Raw genomic sequence first — 24,233 nt, forward strand, 5'->3', positions numbered from 1 at the left:
AGAATAGAGTAAATAGATAGCACATGCCTCAGTAACTTGACCATTTATGATGTCTTAGGAATTCAACAAATTAGGCACCCTGTTTTACAAAGGCACCCAGCCCTAAAGCACCTTTGTGTTGAAGTGTTCCGAGAGCCTGTCTGGGTTTGTAATGTAGTTGTACCTCTGGCCAGTGAGGGAAATATAATCCACATATAATTTCTTCTTCAGCCTGTTGATGTGTGGATTACATCGATTGCTTTTTGAAATATCAAACCAATCTTGCATACCTGGCATAAATCCTGCTTGGTCATGGTGTATAATTCTTTTTATATATCACTGAATTCTATTTGTTAATATATTTTAAGGATATTTATATCTATATTCATGAGGAATATTCGTCTGTAGTTTTCTTTTTTGAACTGTCTTTGTGAAGTTTTGATATCGGGGTGATAGTAACTTTTAAAATGAATTGGGAAGTGTTTCCTCCTCTTCTATTTTCTGGAGAAGATTGTTTTGAATTGGTGTTCATTCTTCAGTGAAACAGTCTGGGTCTGGGGATTTCTTTTTGGGTGGGAGGTTTTAAATTATGAGTACAATTTTCTTAATAGATAAAGGGCTATTCAGATGATCTGTTTCATAGAGTGAATTGTAGTAGTTGGTGTTTTTTGAGCATTTGCTTCATTTCATGTAAGCTGTCAAATTCATTTGTATAGAATTCTTTGTAATATTTTCTTATTATCCCTTTGGTGCCTGTGGGGTCTGTGATGATACCTACTATTTCATTCCTGATATTGATAATTTGTATCTTCTATCATTTTTCACTTTTAAGTCTTGCTAGAGTTTGTCCATTTTATTGATCTTTGCAAAGAACCAGCTCTTAATTGACTTTCTCAATTTTTCTATCTTCAATTTCAGCAATTTCTGCTCTTATTTTTTCTTTCTGTTTGCTTTCAGTTCCTTTGATCTTCTTTTTTGGTGTGCATTTAGCTTATTTCTTTGAGACTTTTCCTCTTTTCTAATGTAAGTGTTTAGTATTACAGATTTTACTCAGCACTGATTTAGCTCTTTTCCACAAGTTTTGCTATAATGTATTTTTATTGGTTCACCTTATCTTTTGATTTTCCTTGAGGCTTCCTCTTTGACCTTTAGAATACTTAGAAGTGTGTTGCTTAGTTTCCAAGTGTTTAGAGATTTTGAAGTTTTGATATCAGGGTAATAATAACTTTCATATACTTACAAGTTTTTTTATATCAGTGAATTCTAACATCTGAAAAAATATCCTTTGTAGACCATTGCCTTGATACTGTTTTCAGAAAGCGTGGTCTAACTTGATTTTCTAATGCCATTTATTGAGCACACCCTGTGTACTTCTCTGGCCTCAGCTGATGCTCTGCCTTTGCTCAGCCTGGTTCAGCCACACTGTTCTTTCTGTTACCACCCGAACATATCAACCTCTCATCCCTTCAGGGCCTCTGCACATGCTGTTCTTCTAAATCTTCCATAGCGGGCTCTTTTGCATCACTCACGGCTCAGTGCAAATGTCACTTCCTCAGTGATGCCTTCCCTGGCAACCCCATCTAAAGTATCATCCCCCCTGAAACCACCTACTTCCCTATTAAATCACCTTGTTTTGTGTTCTTTTTCGTAGCATTTATCACTATTGAAAACATTTTACTTATTGCTAGTCTTGTCTATTGTTTGTTTCACTCCACTTGAATACAAGGTTCTTGAGAGCACAGGATCTGTGCTTATTCGTTGCTGAACCCCTAGCACTTAGTATTCAATAAATACATTGTGAATGAATTAGAGTGGACATTCAAAAATAAATATTGAATACATTAATGAATTCTAGACCCTGTAGTGGGCAATTAGAATACACAAATATGAATAAGGAGTAATTCTGGCCCTCGATGAGCATACACACATGCATACACAATGAATTTTCTAATGAAAATCAGTCTCCTAATGCTTCTTAGCCAGGAGCCACAGGATATGCTCTAACAGTTTTTAGTTTTCCCCCAGCAGTGAAGAGGGCTTAACACTTACTAAGCATAAGTTCTTACCCAGTTCACTCTGGGGACTACCCCACCACATTGCTAAGTGAGTCAATGGGGAGAAGCACAGGCACTGGTAACACAGCATCATGAAAGAGTTTTGCTGCAACCTTAACCTTATTGTCATCATTGAGCAATTAGCTGAGCACAGCAGCCATGGAAATCCTCATTAACAACTAGGAAGTGGGACGGTATCGCTGGCATATGGAGATGTTGAAGGGTTTCCTGATCAACGTTTCCCATGGTGTGCTTCTCAGAACACTGAGTCTCAGGATGTTAATAGATGTTAAGTAAATAAAATGATGTGTGGGTACCTTGGAAATGCTGACTTAGAAGAAGCATAAACAGATTCCTTTACTTCAAAATTCTTAATATGCTAGTACAGATTTACAAAGAAGGTAACAGTATGGACTAATTCTCAACATTATTTGACCAGTGTTATGAGTTGAATTGTGTCCCCTCAAAAATATATGTTGATGTCCTTGGAACCAACCTAAATGACCATCGACAGATGAATGGATAAAGAAGATGTGGCACATATATAGTGGAATATTACTCAGCCATAAAAAGAAATGAAATTGAGTTATTTGTAGTGAGGTGGTTGGACCTAGGGTCTGTCATACGGAGTGAAGTAAGTCAGAAAGAGAAAAAAAAAATACCATGTGCTAACACATATATATGGAATCTAAAAGAAAAAAAATTGGTACTGATGAACCTAGTTGCAGGGCAGGAATAAAGAGGTAGACGTAGAGAATGGACTTGAGGACACGGGGTGGGAGGGTGAAGCTGGGGTGAAGTGAGAGTAGCATCGACATATACACACTACCAAGTGTAAAGTAGTTGGCTGGTGGGAAGCAGCGGCATAGCACAGGGAGATCGACTCGGTGCTTTGCGATGACCTACAGGGGTGGGATAAGGAGGATGGGAGGGAGGCTCAAGAGGGAGGGGATATGGGGACATGTGTATGCATGTGGCTGATTCGCTTTGTTGTGCAATAGAAACTAACACAGTATTGTGAAGTAATTATACTCCAGTACAGATCTGTTTAAAAAAAAAAAGAAAATACAATTCCTCCTATTAATAAAGATAATGATAATATTCTTTATTATGTAAAAAATATATATATTTATGTTGATGTCCTAACCACCAGCACCTCAGAATGTGAACTTATTTGGAAATGGGGTCACTGTAATTAGCTAAGAAGTCATACTTGTATAGGGTGGGCCTTTAATCCAGTATAACTGGTGTCCTTATAAGAAGAACAGAGAGACACATACAGAGAGAGGAAGGCCATGTGAGGGGGGCAGAGATTAGAGTGATACATCTACATGTCAAGGGATGCCAAGGATTGCTGATTGTCACCAGAAGCCAGGGGAGAAGAATGGAACAGATTCCTACTCAAAGGCCTCAGAAAGAACCAATCTTGCCAGCACCTTGATTTCAGACTTCTGGCCTCCAGAACCCTGAGAGAATACATTTCTATTGTGTTAAGTCACTGTTTTAGTCCATTTGGTTTGCTAGAACAAAATATCACAGGATAGCTCGTAAACAACAAAAATTTATTTCTCACAGTTTTGGAAAATGGAAGTCAGAGACCAGGGTGCCAGCATGGTTGGTTAAGTGCCCTCTTCTGGGTTGCAGACTTCTCACTGTGTCCTTATGTGGCAGAAGGGGACGAGGGAGCTCTGTGGGGTCTTTTTTATAAGTGCACTAATCCCGTTCATGAGGGCTCTGCCTTCATGACCTAAGCACCTCCCAAAGACCCTACCTTCTAGTACTGGCATATTGGGCGTTAGGATTCCACATGTGAATTTTGGGGGAACACAAATATTCAGACCATAGCAGTCACCCAATTTGTGGTAATTTGTTATGGCAACCCTAGGAAACTAATACCAGAGAACTCTTGTTCAAGGAGCATCTTGAGAGAACAGTCTTTCAAAGACACTTTTCTAGGTGACTTTCCATGTTGAAATGTGATTCTCCAGCTGCTTGTTTATCGTCTGTATTTAAATGAATAGTAAAGAGAGCTTAGTTGAGAGATCCCTATTCCGTGGTCTTAGAGCCGACATTTTGAAGATTTTACTGTTGCAGTGGGTGCTGTTGTTTACTTGGCAGAGGATATTTAGCCTTGAGAAGTCATGATTTACCAGAATCTCTTCGTGAAGGTGCTGATAAATCGGAGACAAAGATTATAGTCTTCCCAGAGACCTGCAGTAGCCCCTGGAAGCCTGTTAGAGGAAACCTGAATGTTGTAATAGAAGGAGCTCTGGGGCTGGACAGCCCATGGGTTCAAAACCAAGGTTTGAGGCCTGGGATGAATCACTGGGCTGCTCTACACTTGGATTTTGCATGTGAAAACCAGAGATACTAATGATAATAGCTCTGACACTGGCCACCTCGCCAGGTAACTGCAAATTGTGAAAAGCATTATAAATTTAAGGTTCTTATTAGGTAAAAAATGGCTCTTTTGTTTAGCAGAGTCTGGTCATAGAGTTTTTTCTGTCAAAATTTGATGTACATATTCTAGAGGTAAAATAGCTTTTACTGAACCATGGACTTATTTCTAATTTTCCTTGATATAGACCAACTCCTGAAAGGTCTTCTAACTTGTGCTATAATGGGAATGACCATGAGGAATCAGATGTAGTGTACAGAGAAAGATTTTCTGGATTGACACTTATAAATATCTTATTTATTTTTTTCTAAAATATGCCCCATTGTACTTCCAAAAGTAATTTGAATATGTCTATACATATAAAGCATACGTACATATAAAAAAATCAGATGTCATGTGTGGAGGGAAAAGAGCTGTACAGTTTCACTTACTCACTTATTACTGAAATAATACAGAATTTATGTCACCTTTCTGGCAGTCAAAGAAAAAAGGAAAATAGGATGTTCCATAGATACCAAGTCTACTTTCAGGCTATTACAAGTGCACTTATAGGCACTAGAATAGAACTGATGCTTGTACCTTCTAAGGAAACTTTTTTTACGAGACAGGTTTGTATTGGAAGATAACCCTACTTGCAGGTAGTGCACAGAAGCCAGGACCTGGGGAAGCCGTAAGAGTTCCCTCATTAGAATATAGTTATCAGAGTGATGTTTACTTATCTATTTATTTATTTTCTATATCTGCTTTCAGAGATATGGAAGGTATATTTATAGGGGCCATAATAGAAATAGAACCTTATACAGGCAAACCTCGTTTTATTGTACTTCACTTTATTGTGCTTCACAGATAACATATTTTTTACAAATTGAAGATTTGCAGCAAGGCTTGAGTTGTCAGATGATAGCACTTTTTAGCAATAAAGTATTTTTTTTAAAATTAAGGTATGTAGGTTGGGTTTTTTAGACATAATGCTATTGAACACTTAATAGACTATAGTATAGTGTAAACATAGCTTTTAAAAAATTTATTGAAGTATAGTTGATTTACAATGTTGTGTTAATTTCTGCTGTACAGCAAAGTGATTCAGTTTATTTATATACATTGTTTTTCGTATTCTTTTCCGCTATGGTTTATCACTGGATGTTGAATATAGTTCCCTGTGCTATACACTACATTTATCCATTTAAATGTAACTTTTATACGTAGCGGGAAACCAAAATTTCGTGTGACTCACTTTATTGTGATGTTTGCTTTATTGTGGTGGTCTGGAACCAAAACTGCAATATTTCTAAGGTATGCCTGTAGTGTGGCATGTTGCAAATCTGGACATCTACTGTTCCATTTGCCCTGCCTTCTTTCTCTCTTCTTTTGGGAATTGAATCTCTCATCTTCACTGTATAAGTTAGTTTGGGGTTGCTACATGTAGCCAGCGGGTCCTGACTACTTTTGATAGCACCTTTTAGGTTTCGCTTGCCCAGCATCTTTCTCCTCTTTTTCCTAACAGCACTTTGATTTTCCTTTTGGGAACCGCCTTTCTCATTCTTGGTCCTTGTAGATGGGTTACATTGACTCTTACACCCCCTTGTGACTGCAAGCATGGAAATGTGACTCAGGCATAGCCAATGAGACTTATTTTCTGGGGTTTAATTGGAATCAGGGGGAAAGAGAAGCTGGAAATGCCAGGGATTATTAAATGGAGAGGGCCTGCCAATGAACAAAGCTAATACAGAAGAAAGTAGAACTCAGAGAGGAGAAAGAGAGACTGAGTCCTCTTGATACCTTCAACTTCTGGATCTTAGTATGCCTAAACCCAGTTCAACCTCGGCTTTTTCAGCTACATGAGCCATTGCATTCCTTTTTTCCTTGTTATACGGGTTTGAGTTGGCTTTCTGTCACTTGCAGCTAAGATCCTTGTTTGGTAACAATGTCTGAAGTTGGCCTTACATTGAGTATTGAGAATTGGGAGGGAAGCCCCAGAGCATCTTTCCTCCCTACACAAATTTAGGAATTTTCTTATGCTGATTAGGTCTCCAGTCAAGACAAGTCACCAAAAGGTAGAAAACCAGATGTAAATAGATTGTAGTCTATCAACATTGGAGTATTATTTATTGATGTTTTCCATCAATCAGTATTTTATCGGATCAGTACTTACTCAGAAATACTTTCAAACTTCCTTAGAAAGAGTGCCAACAATAAGCCACTTAAAATCAGATGGCAGTATTTACGTTATCCATGGGAAGAATAATTGCTGTGTATATTTTTGTGTCAAAGTCATAAGAGTTATGTTACTTTCTACTCAAGTCTTTCCTAGGAGGATGGTTGGTATTAATCCACCTTTGTTATACTCGATCTACCACTTGTAATGAACATAGGATATTCTGAAATCTTTCAGGTAAAAAGTAAGTCAGTGCTTCAGTTAAGTGAATCTATGCTGCTCTTTGGCAGGGACTGACCTGTGCTTTATATGTTTAAAAAAAAAAGAGGAAAAACATTTCCTGCCTGGTGTATTTAGACAAACATTTGCCTTATACAGTCTTTCCTTTATGGATAATTTCTTTGTCCTCATTCACTGTTGATAAATATCATGTTCAGTATCCAAAAGACACAATTTACAAATGTTTTAAGCCTCAGCAGTTACAGTTTTTCCTTGTCGCATCACTATTTCTTGCTTTTGATAGTTCTTTTTGTGGTTATAAGACCTTTCTTAATGACTACATGTTTTCTTACTTTTGGTAAAACATTTGATCTTGGGTGGATTGACTTTACCCTGCCTCCTCTGCTGCCTGGATGGATAAGAGGTGTTTCTTTATTTGGGGTTTTGTTTTTTTGATAAAACCATTGGGTTTTTATTCATGTTTACTACTACATATAGAGGGCTTTCTTATTTTTAAAGAATCACTAAGAGCATATGCCTTTTGAATTAATAATATTCTTTGAAAATTATTTTATTGATTACTTCACATTGTCTAAAGATTCTAAAGTTATATGAACTTTCATAATTCAAATTGTTGGGAATAGAATAATCCCTCTTAGATCTGATACACTGGAGAATATCTTTCCACTCACAAAGAAATTGAAGACTATGTAAACTGCAAAGCACTTTGTTAATTTTGATGCTGTGTCAAAGCCAAAGCTTAATTATAATACCTTTTAATCCTAGTTCTAAACAATCTGTAGGAATTTGTTGTGTAAACAGATTTAGTTTGGCACTCTCTAAACATGATGATTTCGAATAGGGTATTCCTAAAAGATGTTACGTTTTTAAAAGTACTTTTTAATTTCCCCTTATGCAAAATTTTGGTTATATTCAGATTGAAAATCACTTTTTTAAAATTGAAAATTGGAAAATTAAGAATATAGAAATGATCCAATTAATATGATACTCTCTAAAAACTAAAGCTAATCCATCCAGAGAAATATTTTCACAAGTATCTTTTGAACTAGTAGGATAAATCCAGGGAACAGAAATGCAACCGAAGTTATCAGTAGACAGAAAATTATATTCAAATCTTAAATGGGAGATGGATATTTTAAAAAAATTATTAAAAAGCATAGCTCAAGGAATTTCATCATAATTTTGGGAGGCAGAATGTTCCTTCTGTCCTACTTTGGTGAGTAATGTATTCAGTCCTGACCATCTCATTACCTATGAAATGTAGACAAAGTGGAAGGAGTTCCAGAGATAAGTAGCAGACATGACCAAAGGCCTTGAAAATCTAATCCACGGGGGAAGATTCGGTGAAACACAGCCTGCTTGGAAATAGTACACAAGCTGAGCCAACACTGGGGGAATAATCAGGGTCATGGGAGGAAGCAGCACAGTGGAGGAAACAGAGTGTAGTACATGCAGCCGGCTTCATTAGCAGTCTCAGAAGGGGGACTCACTGGGATTGTGGAAAGGACAAGACAGCAATTAAAACTAGGTAAATAAACTCACAAGCACATGTTAAGGATTTTCAAAAATAAAGTGAGGCATATTAAAAACTTTAAGAGTTGACTTGAGCAAAAATCAATTCTAACTGGGCAGCAGCCCAAACCAGAAGTGGTTAGGAAAGGAGCCTGGGGGAAGACTTAAATAGAAAAAGCGGCGACCAAAGGAAAAAATTACTTGATTGGCTATAGCTTGATTCTAGTTGGCTGTTTGTGATTGGCTGTCCTTAGTGTTTTAATTTTGTAACTTTGAGGCATTTGCAGGCTCGGGTTTTGGTTTGCTTACAATGGCATTAGAGCCACTGTGAGAAATTCACATGTATTCCATTTTCCTGGAAGTGGAAGCTCATAGCATGCTTTTAAAACAAACAAAACAAAACAAACGAACAAACAAAAAAAACCCCACATCCTCCACAGTGTCTTTGTTATAGGCAAGACTACCTGCTGCTTGATTTCCAACATATGTGGGCTAAGTAAGTGTCAGTGTCCTGTCTTCTCAGCCAGTTTGGAGACAACTTAGTACATTTGATTAGTGTGTGTTAACATGATTAAACATTCTAACTTCAAAATTCTTCTTGACAGTTCAGTGGCTTTTTGAGCGCCTTCTCATTTGGAAACAGAAATTGAAGCCCACACTTATCTCTTGGCTCTTCTCCACGGGTTGGTTTCTTTCCAGTTTGGGGAGATCTAAATATCAACATTGTTTTCCTCTACCTCCCTGGGAAGTGGAAGACGAGTTAACGTAAGCTTAAATCATGAGTTAGGCCTCTTTTCCTTTTCTCTTGAGGGCTACTCTCTTCTTCTACATGCAGCCACAAACTTGCCAAGAAACTAGTGTCTGGTGACCCCCTGTGGTGGTACTCCATTGGGCCCAGCTCTTTATAGAGTTTACAGGATCTTGGCTCTTCTTCTTCTTTCCTGCCAAATTCCTCTGTTTAGAATCCCATTCCTTTTTCTTTTTTTTTTTTTTTAATTGAACTGTAGTTGATTTACAACGTTGTGTTAGTTTCTGGTGTACAACAAAGTGATTCAGATATATATATATATATATACACACACACACATATATATATATAATTTCATATTATTTTCCATTATGGTTTATTACAGGATATTGAATATAGTTCCCTGTTCTATACAGTAGGACCTTATTGTTTACTTTATATATAGTAGTTTGTATCTGCTAATCCCAAACTTGTAATTTATCCTTCCCCCATCCCCTTTCCCCTTTGGTAACCATAAATTTGTTTTCTATGTCTCTGAATCTGTTTCTGTTTTGTAAATAATTTCATTTGTATCATATTTTAGATTCCACATATAAGTGATATAATATGGTAAGTTTGTAAAGGAATTCTAAACATGAACATAATGTAAGTAATATTCCTCCTTCCCCAACTGTGTCTACCCTAGTCTTCAGAAAAAAAAAAAGGTGAAATTTTTTTGGTTGTTGTGAAAATGGTGACCATGCTTATTCTAATGGTTTATCATTATGAGTTCACTTAATAACATAGGAAATTTCATATGCTCACTTATTTACTTATAATTAGAGGCTATCAGAGAAGTGTGAATATATAGTCTGCCTTGATTCTAGACATCTTGATTCATAGTCGTAATTGGTTGGTTGTTATCTCCTTCAGGGGGGAACAGAGTCTTGGGGAGAGCAGGTTTAATATATCTTTAGTCAACAATCTACCAATAAGAACTGAATTTTGGTAAGACTATATAAATTACAGCAAGAAAAAGATTAAAATGTCAGTCTTTACAATTCTTGACCAACTTGGATCATGTTATTCATGCTGTCATTTATGTTTGAAACTCTTTATTAACCCAACCCAAGATTTTCTTCACCTACATCCTTTCTCCAAACCTCTTCCTTTCCCAGAATTCTCTCTTAGATAATGCCATAAACATCCTTCTAGTCACTGGCTGGAAATCTTGAGACCATTTCACCTCCTCATTTTCCTTCATCTTCTACATTCTGTGAAATACCAGTTCTAGTTGGTTCTGTCTAAAGAGTTCCTTTCATATGTGCCTTTTTGTTGTTGTTTAACACAAGCATTGGCTGATTGCAGGTTCTTGGTATTTCTTGCTTGAATAAGTACTATACTCAATTCAACTTGAGTATAGGTTTCAAATACTTGCCACCTTCCATCCAGTATGCCACTGCCCCTCTTAAATGCTATGAAAGTCTTTGCATTGTATTTGAGTCTCTTGTATTGACCCTCTAGTTCAACTACAGTGGCCCACTATTTCCCCAAGAAAGTCATTTTCAGATTTCTGCTTGGTTTATGCTAGAAATGGCAAAATAGGTCTCAACCCTTAGGTCCAAATCAGAAGCAACCTTTGACACTTTCCATGTAATCTGTATCCTTCTGAGCTAGGAGACAGGGAAGGTTCATTTGATAGAGAAGGAAGACTGTAATAGGACTAGAAACGTACCCTCCTTTTAGCTTCTTCAGCCTCTCCATGCATCCAGTGCCTTCCTTCTTTCCCTTCAATATGCTCTGAATGCTGCTGCATGCTCTGCTTCCTGACCGGGGCGTGGCTTATTGGGAGGGTCTAGCTGAGAGCTGAAGAAAAGGGGAAAAGCTAAACTTCAAAAAGCATGCACTTCGCATGGACATAGGGTCTGAGGCATTCCTTGGGGAACACAGAGAACCAAGGACTTGGTGTTAACTCAGCCCAATTATTTATTTACTTAATCTGACTTCGTTGATGACCACTTTTCCAAACTTAGGGACAGTTCCATTTGCACCTCAGTCCTCTCCTGTATAAAAACGTGATGGTGAATTTAAAAAAAAAAAAAAAAAACCAAACAGCCATGTTTCTGCTTGATGGTATATTTCTTATCACAGCAAAAGTGTCTGATTGAAATGGTTATAATAGAGCAGAAGAAGCACAGAAGTTAAGGTAAGCGGACCTGTTTGAGTGTGATGTAGACGTGCTTTTGAAGTACACTCCTGGTGCTCTCTTCTGCCCACACCTTCTCTCCGGCTGTGTGTAGTAGGAATGAGGGGAGAAAGGGAGAGCGTGTCACAGATTCTCCCCCACTGCCTATGATGTAGCCGCTTCCCCCATGCAAAGAGGAGACAGACAGCCCTCAACCGGCTCACAGGCTGCTGTTTGATGTATTCTAGCCCTGCTAGCTGAGAGCAGACAGACAGTCCTTGTTGAGAGGAAGTTGTGGCCTGAACTCTAGGCTGAAATGGAGACAATTGGATCACTGAACTAGAGGGGTGAATAAGTTTCTCAGTTATTAGGAATTAGCACCAGAGTCCTACATTGGGAAACACATTCAGGCCACAGGTAAAAAGCAAACTGGTCATGATAAAGCTTGTGGATCATGGAGCGGCCCCGCTCTACTCACACCTGTACATTTGCTAGAGGGGAGAAGTTTTTCCAAAATGAGAAGTCATAGCCTGTAAATATTAAGTGGCCAGCTGTGAACCACTGCAAAGCCAATCTGGACACATTTTAATTGGAATAAGAGCCAGAGAAGTAGCCAAATGGACATCTGCCAAAGGAATGGAAGTAGATCTTGGTAGTACTTGATTGCCCACTGGGGATAAAGGGCAGCAGATCAAGTGGTGGAAGTTAGAACCTTGTGAGAACAGAAATGGGGCTAGAAAGTATGGCAATGTAAGTTTTCTTTCCATAGATTAGCAACAACTAAAGGCAGATAAATCATTCATCCTTTAAATCTTAACATTTTCTTTGGAATGATAGTGTAGTTTACCTAAACTTTTTTCCTTAGTTCTGGTGAAATAACTCGAAGTTTAATTTCTTTGTGTATATTTCTTCAGTTCCTGCATTGGCAGACCTTCAAAATAATAACCCCCCTTAGATTTAATACAAAGTCGGTTTAAACTATGATAAAATTATTTAGATATTGCTCTAGGTTCTTATTGGAGTGTAAATGTATGCATCTTAATAGAATGTTGGATGGAAGTAGTCTCGAGCTATCATCCACATCAATGACTAGGGATTTAACAATGCATTGTGAACTGAGTTCTTTTCTTCATCTTCAGTTATTTTGAACTTTTTCATCTTCTCTGAGAGCAGGAAGGTGGGATTTAAGGAAAGGATATCTGAGTGCTGGGACAGGCACACGTTCAGAGAAGACCATTATGAAAATTCTGAAATAAAGAGCAAGTAGAGCATAGAGCCTGTCATTCCCTTCATGACATGTTAAAGCGAGGCTAGTCCAGAAGGGATTTTTTGGTGACTGCATCAAGGCACACAACCAGTTTGGGATGAAAATTTGTTAACACCGAATCTTGAAAAATGAAGACGGATGAACTAATTTGTAATCCTCATCATTATTTTCTCCCTCTGGCTACAGGTAATGGAATGTGACTGTTAACTTTGTTGAGTGTGTGGAAATGGTGCTGTGGAAATATTTCTTAAAAAATATAGCATCTCCAACTGATGTCTCTAACATGAGAGACATGTATAATTACAAAAAGAAGATACAATTCCAATGGCAACTGGTAATAGAATCTTAGAGTTGAGGTAATAGTTCCATTAAAAAATTGAAAGTTATAAGCAGTCTCTGTCATTTTATGAAAATGTGTTTTATTCTCTAATTTTTTGAGAAAGAAAAAGAAGTGTAGCCCATTACCAGTCCAAACAAAGGGAAGCAGCTGATAGATTTTTGGAAAGTGCTGATTGTACATGTGAGCAGCCCATGGTCTGCTTGCTCCTGGAGAGGAGCATTCTCAAACTTGAAATTTTCCAGTGTTTGGCAGGCCCGGGAAGTGTCAGCAATGGTTAAGTGAGAATGAGATTTGGTGACCTTAAGAGTGGTTTGGCTAGAAAACCTGAGGAAATACTCAGGGGTACCATCCCAGCTGACAGGGAGTAGTGTGTTTCCTGGGTGCTGGAATGGCAGGGGGTGGGGTTGGTCCTTGGGATGGATGTGCACCTGCTTTCTGAGAGGTGAGAGGGAGACGCAAGAGGGAAGAGATATGGGGATATATGTTTATGTATAGCTGATTCACTTTGCTATAAAGCAGAAGCTAACACACCGTTGTAAAGCAATTATACTCCAATAAAGATGTTAAAAAAAATAAGGGATTTGGTTTTTCTCCGACAGGGGTGACTTAGCTGTCATCCTCTCTGGGACAGAGATGTCCTTATGTCTCTGAGGTTTGACGAATTTCCTAAGAGACCACAGGGATGTGTTCTTTGACCTGGACTAGTTTTGATATGGGGTGGCACTTAAATTACCTGTTCTCAGGCTTGAGTTTCTTGCTTTATCTCTGCATTGCCCTCACATTCTCCCAGAGCCACATTCCCGCTGCTCTGACACCTGCTTCTCTGAACTCTGGAGGAAGTTCTGCACATCCGACAGGGCGAGTGAGGTCAGTGGAACACTGAGCCCAGCAAGGCAGAAATAAAGAAAATGCAGCAGTCATTCTGGACGGTGGTAGGGTTATGTCCCAAGAAGAAGAAAACACGAGCACTTCAAGGACACAGGAATTTGTCAGAATGCTTTCTTTGCCAAATCCTAGCAGAGGTCTGCCCTCAGTCCACCGTCAAGAACAATTTCCTGTTCTCTTTTTCCAGCCTGCATGTCAGTTCTGTGGAGAAAGACTTGGCTTCCATTGATGGCCTGTCAAATTTAGCTGAGTTTCGTACCTTTGCCAAAACGTTTAACCATTTCCTCTGGACAGCTGAAATCCAAATAGAACCTACCCAGTAACCTTATTTGCTTTCATGAATTATTAAAACTGCTAAAATTTTACCTGTCAGTCTCTCCTTTGAAAGCAGTGGGAAATCTGAGGATAATTTTTTGCTGAGAAATAAGTAAGACATGATCTTAAAGGTAAAATTTTAAAGGTGATCACGTCCCACAAGCCCAAAGAGTTTCCATTGTAATAGCCCAGCTGCTGGTCGCATGCCACATTCATGCAACAGTGATTCATTTTTAGATCTTGCCATCAAAATGCATACAGCTCAACCCAGTAGAACAGCTAGCACTGATGGGAGCAAGTGGGCAATTCATCTAAACACAAAGTGCTGCAGGAGACCTGAAATGTTTCTTCAGAGATCTTTCTTCCTACATTTGCTGATTTCTTTTAAAGAGTATAGAAATAGAGACTATTTGTGCTTAACTTTATGTAAGTTTCTATTCAGATATGGTTTCTTGTAATGTAGGAAACATTTTTATTTTTAATTTCAGAAGCATCCTGGCCTGAAATGTGACAGTAAAGAAGCCAGGGTAAGGGTTTGCACAGAAAAACTTAAGATGTTTGGTTTCAGTCGTTGCAAAGGAGAATGGTTTCTGCCTAGAGACTTAGTTTGGTGATGTTAGAAAATCACAAAGATAAGAAGACTGAATTAAAGACATTTTAACTAGGCACCTCAAGAACAGTGGTCTCACATTGAAAATGTTTTGCAAATCAAACGTTTGGTAACTTCAATTCAGATGCATTTAATGTGAACTCAAATATGTGGTAAGTATGTGTAATCAGAAAGCGTCTACTTTCTATCAGTTTGTGGTTATATGAAGACAATTGACGTTAATTTCCAAGACTCACTATTTGGTAGCCTTCTAGCGTGTAACCGTAAAGCACCAGCGCCCGGCACAGTTGTCCCCAAGGAGTGACCCACACCCTCTGCCGGGCGCTGTCTCATCCCTGAGCCAGGCGCTTTGTCTTCTGGCCATCAGCCTGGCCTTAGGGACAGCCCTAAGTTGGGTCGTGTCCTCATGGGGGATCCTCCTGGCAGTTGTCTTCTGAAACAGCCCAACTGTCACCACCTTCAATTGCTAAAATGACAAAACCCTACGGTATGAAACAATCCTGTGTCCCCTTCAGTCCTCAGTCTACCCAGGGGCCACATTGTAGTCTGTGTGGAGTTGGTTGTCTTTTTCCTATTTTGAACTTCACTTTGGATCTGGACCCTTTTTACTTGTGCTCTGAGTCTTACTAAGTCATTTGTGAAAACAGTCCTTTGATTTTCTGCTTGAGAGTAACTTCCTTTTAGAGGCTAAAAAACTGGCTGGTACTAGACCAGAGGCCGTCACATTTCCCTTTCAGTCCTCCACTGGGTTCCAGGAAATAAATCATCCCCTATAATTAGACCCCGATGTGTTGCCCCAGCAATAGCACTTCATCATTCACCCCCTGAAAAGACTGCATTTCCTTTAGGGCCATCCAGAACCACTGCTGATGCATAGCAAAAGCCAACTCTATTGTAAAGACAGTAGAGCCATAAAACTCTGCAAAATTCACACATCTAAAATTGTTTCCAGACAGACCTACAGTCTTTAATGTCATCCCCTTCTCTCCTCACGCCAAACACCTCTTTCCAGTAACTCCAGAAAGTGAAGAGATATGGTAAACCTGAAACTTCTGTGTGACAAAGAGCTCTACAGTTGTGATTGCTTGCAGCACATGTAGTCAACAGGGGAGCTGGGAAAGTTTATTTCTACTTCATTCAGGTACTTGCTCTGATTTAAAGTGATCAAAGTCGGTGCTTTGTGTCCACCTAGAGGGGTGGGATAGGGAGGGTGAGAGGGAGACGCAAGAGGGAGGAGATATGGGGATATATGTTGATGTATAGCTGATTCACTTTGTTATACAGCAGAAACTAACACACCGTTGTAAAGCAATTATACTCCAATAAAGATGTTAAAAAAATAAAGTGATCAAAGTGGAGAAAGACACTAGTACTCTTAATTCTCTATAAATTGGTCCAGATAAGTATGGGACACAGCAGACAATAAAAACCCAGTTATCCTCCTTTTATACTCCTTGGAATTGAGGAGATTTCAGAAAATAACTTCATTCACCAGAAGTATATACCAACTAATAACAGACTCTGGGCTTGATGCAATTTCTTTTCCTTATTGATTACTGGATCTGTTAGGAAATGCTCAAGATATATTGCATTCTTACCCTTACCTAGAGGGAGAAATTATATCTGTCTGGTATCTATGACTTTAGTTACAATGTCATGTCACAACTAAAAGTTGACTATATGGACAAAAAGCTTAGTATTTTGATCATTATCTTAGAGGGATTTCTGACTGATTGAAGTCTTTAAGGAACTCTCTAAGGAATGTTAAATTAGAGGTCTTTTTTTAAAATAAATTTATTTATGGCTGCACTGGGTCTGCATTGCTGCACACAGCTTTCTCTAGTTGAGGCGAGCAGGGGCTACTCTTCGTTGCGGTGCATGGGCTTCTCATTGTGGTGGTTTCTCTTGTTGCAGAGCTCGGGCTCTAGGCACATGGGCTTCAGTAGTTGTGGCACGTGGGCTCAGTTGTGGCTTGCGGGTTTTAGAGCGCAGGCTCAGTTGTGGTGCACGGGCTTAGTTGCTCCGCAGCATGTGGGATCTTCCCAGACCAGGGCTCGAACCCGTGTCCCCTGCATTGGCAGGCGGATTCTTAACCACTGCACCACCAGGGAAGCCCTAGAGGTCTTTTTAAGCAACATAATTTATCTTACTGTAGTTTCTTTGCTCTCTCCCTCTAAGATAAAAACGGGATGAAAGTGTGAGGAGTCAAAAGTCAGTGGTTTGGGGAAGGTGTGACACTTTATTTGGGGGAAATCTGTTCACTGATTAGCTGGAAACTTACCCACCTAGGAAGTGGAACCTCCTGGGGGTAAAATTCTTCTTACAGAGTATGCAGAAAATTGCAGACTTTGGAACATTCTTGCAGATGTGCAGATCCAGTCACATTTATTGTCTGATCTCTTATGAACAATTTTTAGAAATACAATTGACTCTTGACATGTTAGATTTTAAAATGTGCCATTTGGACCACTCACAAGCAACCCAAAGGATCAAAAATGTGTGGTTTGCTGAGGTACAAATTTGAGTGATTTTCCAAACAAAACATTTAGTGAGAAGGATGGCATTATTTTACATGTTTGCATATCTCTTTAGTGACTGGCTTAATGAAGGCAACTGGATTCTTATATCTGCCTCTGCCTTCAGTCTGTTGAAATATATTGCTTTTGATTGAGGTATGTAAAGAAAATCTAGTCTCACAGATATGTACTAGAACATGGAAGAGTGTTTTAGTAACTCTTTTGGATAATTGTAGATTGTTTTCTTTGATTCATAATCTCTGGAAGGTTAAGAGTAATGCAGTCATTGTATTTATAGTTTTTGAAGTTTCATCATTGCTAAGAAAATTCTTCATATGGTCTTAGAATTATAAAGCCAGAAAGAGCTTCATTTCAGATGTGGAAATCAAGACATGGCATGTGACAGAGATAGGATTCAGACTCCAAATTCATGATCATTAAAGCAGGCTACACCTCACCTCAGGTTTACCTGTCATTGTTTTTTGTTGAAAGATACCCTTGTTTTTCAAGAAAGTGAAAATGTTACTTGTCAATTGTAATTTTAAGAATAATAGATACAAAATTTTATTTTTCCTCTCTGTTTCCCCCAGGTGGTTTCATGTTTTTGAAGAAAGTGAGGAAGAGATTTGGTTGGCTATTGCAGAAGGGAGCATGCAGGACCCTCCATCTCTCTAACAGATAAGAGGTGCAATACCACCCTTTAACCCCTAGTAAGCACTCAAATATTCGCCAAGCTTAGTAAGACTTGCCATAAATACCTAACAGACTGAAATTACCATCTGCAAAATGTTTTCCTGTGAGAGTGCATTATGAAGTTAAATTTATTCTGTGAAATTCTGTCAACTAGTAATTAATGTAACTAAAGTAGAAAATTTTTGTGGAATGGAAAATTGCTTTTAGTTGTACTATTGTTCAGGAAGAACAATTTAAGAACATCTGGATTCTGTGTTCTTAGCTCATCGTCCTAGTTTATTGTGTTGCTTTTATTCTCCTGTAGGTGGTAAAACAGTGATTCAAAGACTAAGATAAAATATAAACGTGACTCTCCTTTTTAGGTCCTTAAGAGTAGAGAGGGGTATCTTTTGGAGATATTTAAAGGGCTGGATTATCAGCAACTTTGTAAATGTTTAGGATTCAGTACAACTCAATTTGGGTTTGGCTGTTAACTTACATCTGTAATTTTTGACATCGCATCCATTTTAGGGCTAACATAATGTGTTGATTTATGAGCACTCAGAAATCCACAAACATTATAAATGAATAAATAAGACAGAATATCAAGCACGAAAAGTGTTTCTATTAATAAGGATAAGAATTTTGCTTTCAGCAAATGAAGTATGGCATGGGTTTACTTCCCCCAGCATCTGTTCAGAAGTCTCAGAATTTGAACACTTCGTGCATTCTCTCTTTTGCTCTGTGTTCCTTTTGGGAAAATTCCTTGAACTGTGATCTAGAGAAGGTGAGAGGTGGACTGGTCTTCTCTTCAGACTAGTACATTTCCTTCTATTTAGTTGATTTTTAAAATCTTAACTGGAAATAAGAATAGCTGCCTTCTCCTAGTCGGAATGCCTTTTGCCACCTACTAGTTGTGTGACACTCGGCAAGTTAGCTGACTGAGCCTTACTTTTGTGATCCGTAAAGTGGGAATAATATCTTCCCTGATACGGTGTTTAAGGGGATTAGAAGAAATAGTGTATGTAAAGTACTTAGCATAGTGTATGACCAAAGTAAAACCTCATTTATCATTACTGAAGAAAATTCTCCAGATGAAGCCATGTTCCTCTTTCCCTCCGTAAAGCATTCTGGCAGATGCCCATGGAATGCTGAATGCTCAGGGCTAGAAGCTACTCAAGAAGGTGTGGTCGAGGACCAACAGCATTGGCATCACCTGGGTGATCACCTGGTATCACCTTGGTAGAAATGCAGATTTTTAGGTCTCAACCCCAGACCTACTGAATAGGAGTCTGTATTTCAGTGATCCCCAGGTGATTCGTAAACACAGTAAAGTTTAAACAGCACTGTGACAAGTACACCTGCTTAACAAGTGTTTGCTCCAAAACCATTTGATACCAGTTGCTCTTGCTTTTGTAATTACATAATTTAACTATCACATAAAGCTAAATAAGAGTGTGAAAAGGGAGAGTTGTTGTTTTTAAGAAAACTAAATTAAATGCTTTAGAACAATAATAGTGAAGTAAGTGTGGGTGAGGCAACCATAAAGATTGGGAAAATGGTAAAGATCTGTAAGATTGTGAGCTCTGAGTTCTTCTCTTGCATGTTTTAGTTTCTAGATTTCACTGTAAAGAAGTTTAATACCACCTAGTCAGTGGCTGGGGCCACCCAGAAAAGAGTGTGTGCTCAGCCCAAAAGATGAGGGGGACCTGGAATTAACAGCTGCCAGCTAACTGCACATCTGGGCAGCCAGTCCTTTCTTACAGGGGAGAATCAAGGGGCACTCACGATGTCTGCCACCGTCTCCATCTGTTTCTTAAAAATGCAAACCTATGACTACTTGCATGGTATAAATAAATAAGCCTACGAGACCAATTTCTTATCTACTTTATTGAATGAAGACACCTACAAATGTGAAGACTTTGAACATCCCAAGTGCAAAAATTTATACACTTTAATGATGGCATTTGAAACTTGACAAGTAATCGTGCTCTATGCACACCAGTCTATAAATATAGTCAACAGTCGTCCCCAGAGCTGTGAAGTGACTCTTGACTGATTTTCAAATTATTGTGAATTTGCTAGCTAATCAAAATTCTGAACACAAATTGGCTCGGTCAGGATGCATGATGCATATCTAAACCACCAAGGAAATACCCGAGCGGCTTTAGGAATTCGTCTTCCATCATCTCTAGTACGTTTTACAGACCACAAATAGCCAGTGGAGAAGGGTGTTTCTCTGTAGCATCTATCACAGTCTCAAGCTTTCTTACATAAAGGCAAACTGATGTGGTAAAAAAGAGTGATACTTGAAGTGAGAAGGCCTGTGTTTGAGAATGGCCTCTGTCATTCAGTTCCTGACTTGATGTCATTGGGGATTGGTGGTCCCAACGTCTACCTCACAGAAACTTGGGAGGGATTAAGGAAGTGGATTTGTTGACTCCCTACAGTGAGTCAGTAATGTTATTATATTTACTTATCATCTGGTTTAATTCTAGAAATGCTGTGAAGTTAGATATCTACATTTAATAGAAGAGGAATATGACACAGAGTTGCTAAGTGGCAGAGGTCAAATTTGAACCAGATTCTCTCCAATACTAGAAGGTGTGTTCTTTTCTTTATACCAGCCTGCCTCCAAATAAGTTTGTGAAATTCATGTACATATATGTTAGTTAGTATTATAAATTGAATGTCAAAATAGCACTCTTTATGTCTCAGTTTTGAGACAAGAACAATATGATAGGTGTCCAGTAACCCTACAGAATATCCGAAAGCACAAGGTTAGCTCACACTGGAGGTCCCAAGAGATTATAAATTAGTTTTCCAACAAGATAGTTTCTATCACTTACTTTGAGAGTATAAAAGAGTTGTGGTAGAGAGACCTTGGGAGAAAGGATTTATTTGGAGAGTTGTAAATATTCAAGACCGCCAGCTTCCCCCTGCCTGCCCCCACCAATGGCAGAAAGAAGATGGTTGTTTCCTCCCCATGAAAACCAAATTAGAAATGCTGAAAGGAGAATCACTCAGAGAAGAAAACTTGGTATGCTTAAAGAAGCTTAAGGAAAGAAGACTGAAGTCTGACCTTCACCAAAAAACCTATCATTGCGTGACTGCTTGAAGCTGCCCTGCCTGATGGCGGCAAAGAGGTTTCTGTGCTTTCACTTTTTTTTTTGCTGTACGTGGGCCTCTCACTGTTGTGGCCTCTCCCATTGCGGAGCACAGGCTCCAGATGCGCAGGCCCAGCGGCCATGGCTCACGGGCCCAGCCGCTCCGCGGCATGTGGGATCTTCCCAGACCAGGGCACGAACCCATGTCCCCTGCATCGGCAGGCGGACTCTCAACCGCTGTGCCACCAGGGAAGCCCTGTGCTTTCACTTTTAGTGGTGTGTGTTCTCCAGAAACCAATATGGACCTATATGGAAGGGAACCAGCCTGGGGTGAAGAAGTGACCCTACCAGAGGGAGTAGATGATGGGAGAATGTCCATAAGCTGAGAGAATGTCAACCAGTAAGAGAATGAATCCTCCAAGCCTTCCTCAACCCCCTGGTCCAGTAAAGGGAACCTCCAATAGAGGGTAGGGCCTCTGAGGAATCTGCACTAGAAATAACCAGAAAACTGTAGGCCCCACACATCCAGAGGCAATAAAGACAGATCACAGATGTGCCTACCATGAAAACCTCTTTTCACCAAACTCTGCCCTCCCTGGGCTCACAGACATCAGCTAGTGTGATGGTGGGGGAGAGATACTGATCAACACCTCCTGCCATGCCTTTGCTGTAATCTGCTCTGCCGGATTCCAGGACCGAGGGACTGTGATTATTACACTGTCCTGAACATTTTAATTCCTTAAATGTGATTATTCTTGTGAATGAAAAGGTACTTTCCTAAAGCATCATCCAGCAGTGGGGAAGAACCAGTTTACAGAATGAGTTTAAAGGAAATGATAAGAAGGAGTGAAAGTGCTTGTGATTTTTCCCTACAGAGGGGAATTCATTCACATACAGGCTTTATTATTATCTAAATAATAGTGGACTATATCATATAGACCTCTATATAATAATAGTGGTCTAAATAAAAGTGGACTTGGTGCCGTTCCTCATTCATATTCAGCATGTTTGGGTGATGTAAAGGCCAGCTGATTGAGATTTCCTGGTGTGAAATTAGAGACCTGGAAAGAATGTTTATGATGACCCAGTGTCTAAGACCTAGCCCAGCGCCTGGCATCTTACAAATATCAAATATTCAATAAACACTTGTTGAATTGAATGTAGTCCAAGATCCTCGTTTTACAGATTCAGAAAGGGATGTTCAGAGAGGTGAAGTGACAAGGTCAGATAACTAGTCAGGGACAGAACCGAGACCTTCTATCAGACAATGGCCCTCTTGTTGCTTCTCCCCTCTGGGGTAAGCTGCTTCAGAAAACTCAGTTATAAGTCCAGGTAGGTAATAAGCCTCCAAAACTTGGACTTAACAAAGTTTTATTTCTTGTATGTGCTACAGGGATGATGTGGGCTAGGTGGGGGCTGTGCTGTGGGGACACCAGCTTGTCAGAGGTTCCACCATATTAGGTTGCTGCCATCTCAACATGCTACTTCTAGAGTTGCTGCAGCAGAGGAAGAGAGCAATGGAGAAGGCACACTGTCATTTAACTCTCTTGAACTGAAAGTGACACATTGTCATTTTCCACTCTTAGGGCATTGGCCAGAATTAGCACATGGTCCCACTTTCCTACAAGAGTACTGGGAAATCTTCCAATGTACCCATAACAGAGAGGAGAAATTAATATGATGACATAGTAATTGTTACCACATCCAGAAGTGGAAACTCACTTTAACTTTTGTTCTCCTATCTAAAGTTTGTTTTCCTGTCAAAACTGAGAAATGATCTCTGTCAATTGCAAGGCCACAAGGGAGAATGGTTGCTGAATGGTGAAGTCAAAATATCTCTTTAGAAGGTTTCTGTGTGCTGTGTATAAGTTCATTCCTGCTGAAGAAATTGCTGCAAAAGACATATTGCAGCCACATACTAGAGCAATCTATTAGAGCAGTCTATAGTGCTGATCTGGCAAAAGGAAGTCCTGTGGTGAGACGTTTTGTTGACAGGTGTTATATCTTATTTGGAATGGAGGTTTTCCAGCCAAAAATAGGCCCAGTATTCTGATAACCAAATTGCCTCCCAGAAGGAAGAATGCATTTATTTTAACAAATGATATAGTCTCACAATGAATGGCTTCATTTCAAAACTTTCAAAATGTGGATCTTATTTAGTTTTGTAAGGAAGAAACTTTCTGTAAAACAAACTCCTACTGCTTCAGTTACAATGACTAAACACTATTGTTGTTTGAAAGTGTCATAGAGAGACATGAGACAAGAAATTAGGGGCTGAATGGAAATGTGATATGAATAAAATGGGGATGAGGATTGGGTTTTTCTCTTGCAATCTCTTTGAATCACAAACAGCTCAATATTTTTATTACCAACATCTTTTGGTGCTTATAAATATTTTTGATAAAGTGAAAAATAGAAACTTATCAATAGGAGCACCTAAATATGTAAAGCAAATATTAACACACCTCAAGGGAGAAATAGACAGCAATATAATAGTAGTGTGGGACTTTGATACCTCACTTAACTGATGGATAGACCATCCAGACAGAAAATCAATAAGGAAACATTGGACTTAAATGAGAGATAGATTTAACAGGCATATACAGACCATTCCATCCAAAAGCAACAGGACACATTCTTCTCAAGTGCACATGGAACATTCCCCAGGATAGATCATATGTTAGGCCACAAAACAAGTCTTAATAAATTTAAGAAGATTGAAATCATATCAAATATCTGTTCTGAACACAATGGTATGAAAATAGAAATCCATTAGAAAAAGAAAACTAGAAAATTCACAAATATATGGAGGTTAAACAATGTATTACGAACATATTACTGATCAAAGGATCAAAAGAGAAATAAAAATTACTTTGAGACAAATGAAAATGGAAATACAGCATACCAAAGCTTATGAGGTGCAGCAAAAGCAGTTCTATGAGGGAATTTCATAGTGATAAATGCCTGCCTCAAGAAACAAAGATCTCAAGGAGCCTAACTTTACACCTTGTGGAGCTAGAAAAATAAGAACAAATGAAGCCCAAAATTAGTAAAAGGAAGGAAATAACAAAGATCAGAGCAGAATTAAATGAGATAGAGACTAAAAAGACAATAGAAAAGATCAATGAAACTAGGAGCTGTTTTGAAAAGATAAAGGAAATTGACAAAACTTTTGGTAGACCCATTAAGTAGAAAAGAGGGAGGATTTAAACAGAATCAGAAATAAAAGTGGAGTTATTACAATTGATACTACAGAAATACAAAGGATCGT

General features: G+C 38.9%; 1 long non-coding RNA gene across 1 annotated transcript; it reads left to right on the forward strand.

Moving 5' to 3' along the window:
* Positions 1-1,091: 1,091 nt before the first annotated feature.
* Positions 1,092-20,277, forward strand: LOC117199834 (uncharacterized). The gene is made up of 3 exons (XR_007479391.1): positions 1,092-12,873; positions 14,546-15,808; positions 17,774-20,277. It is a non-coding gene; the product is annotated as an uncharacterized LOC117199834 (long non-coding RNA).
* Positions 20,278-24,233: the final 3,956 nt, after the last annotated feature.

This window comes from Orcinus orca, chromosome 9 (genome assembly GCF_937001465.1).
Source record: "Orcinus orca chromosome 9, mOrcOrc1.1, whole genome shotgun sequence".
Classification (NCBI taxonomy): domain Eukaryota; kingdom Metazoa; phylum Chordata; class Mammalia; order Artiodactyla; family Delphinidae; genus Orcinus; species Orcinus orca.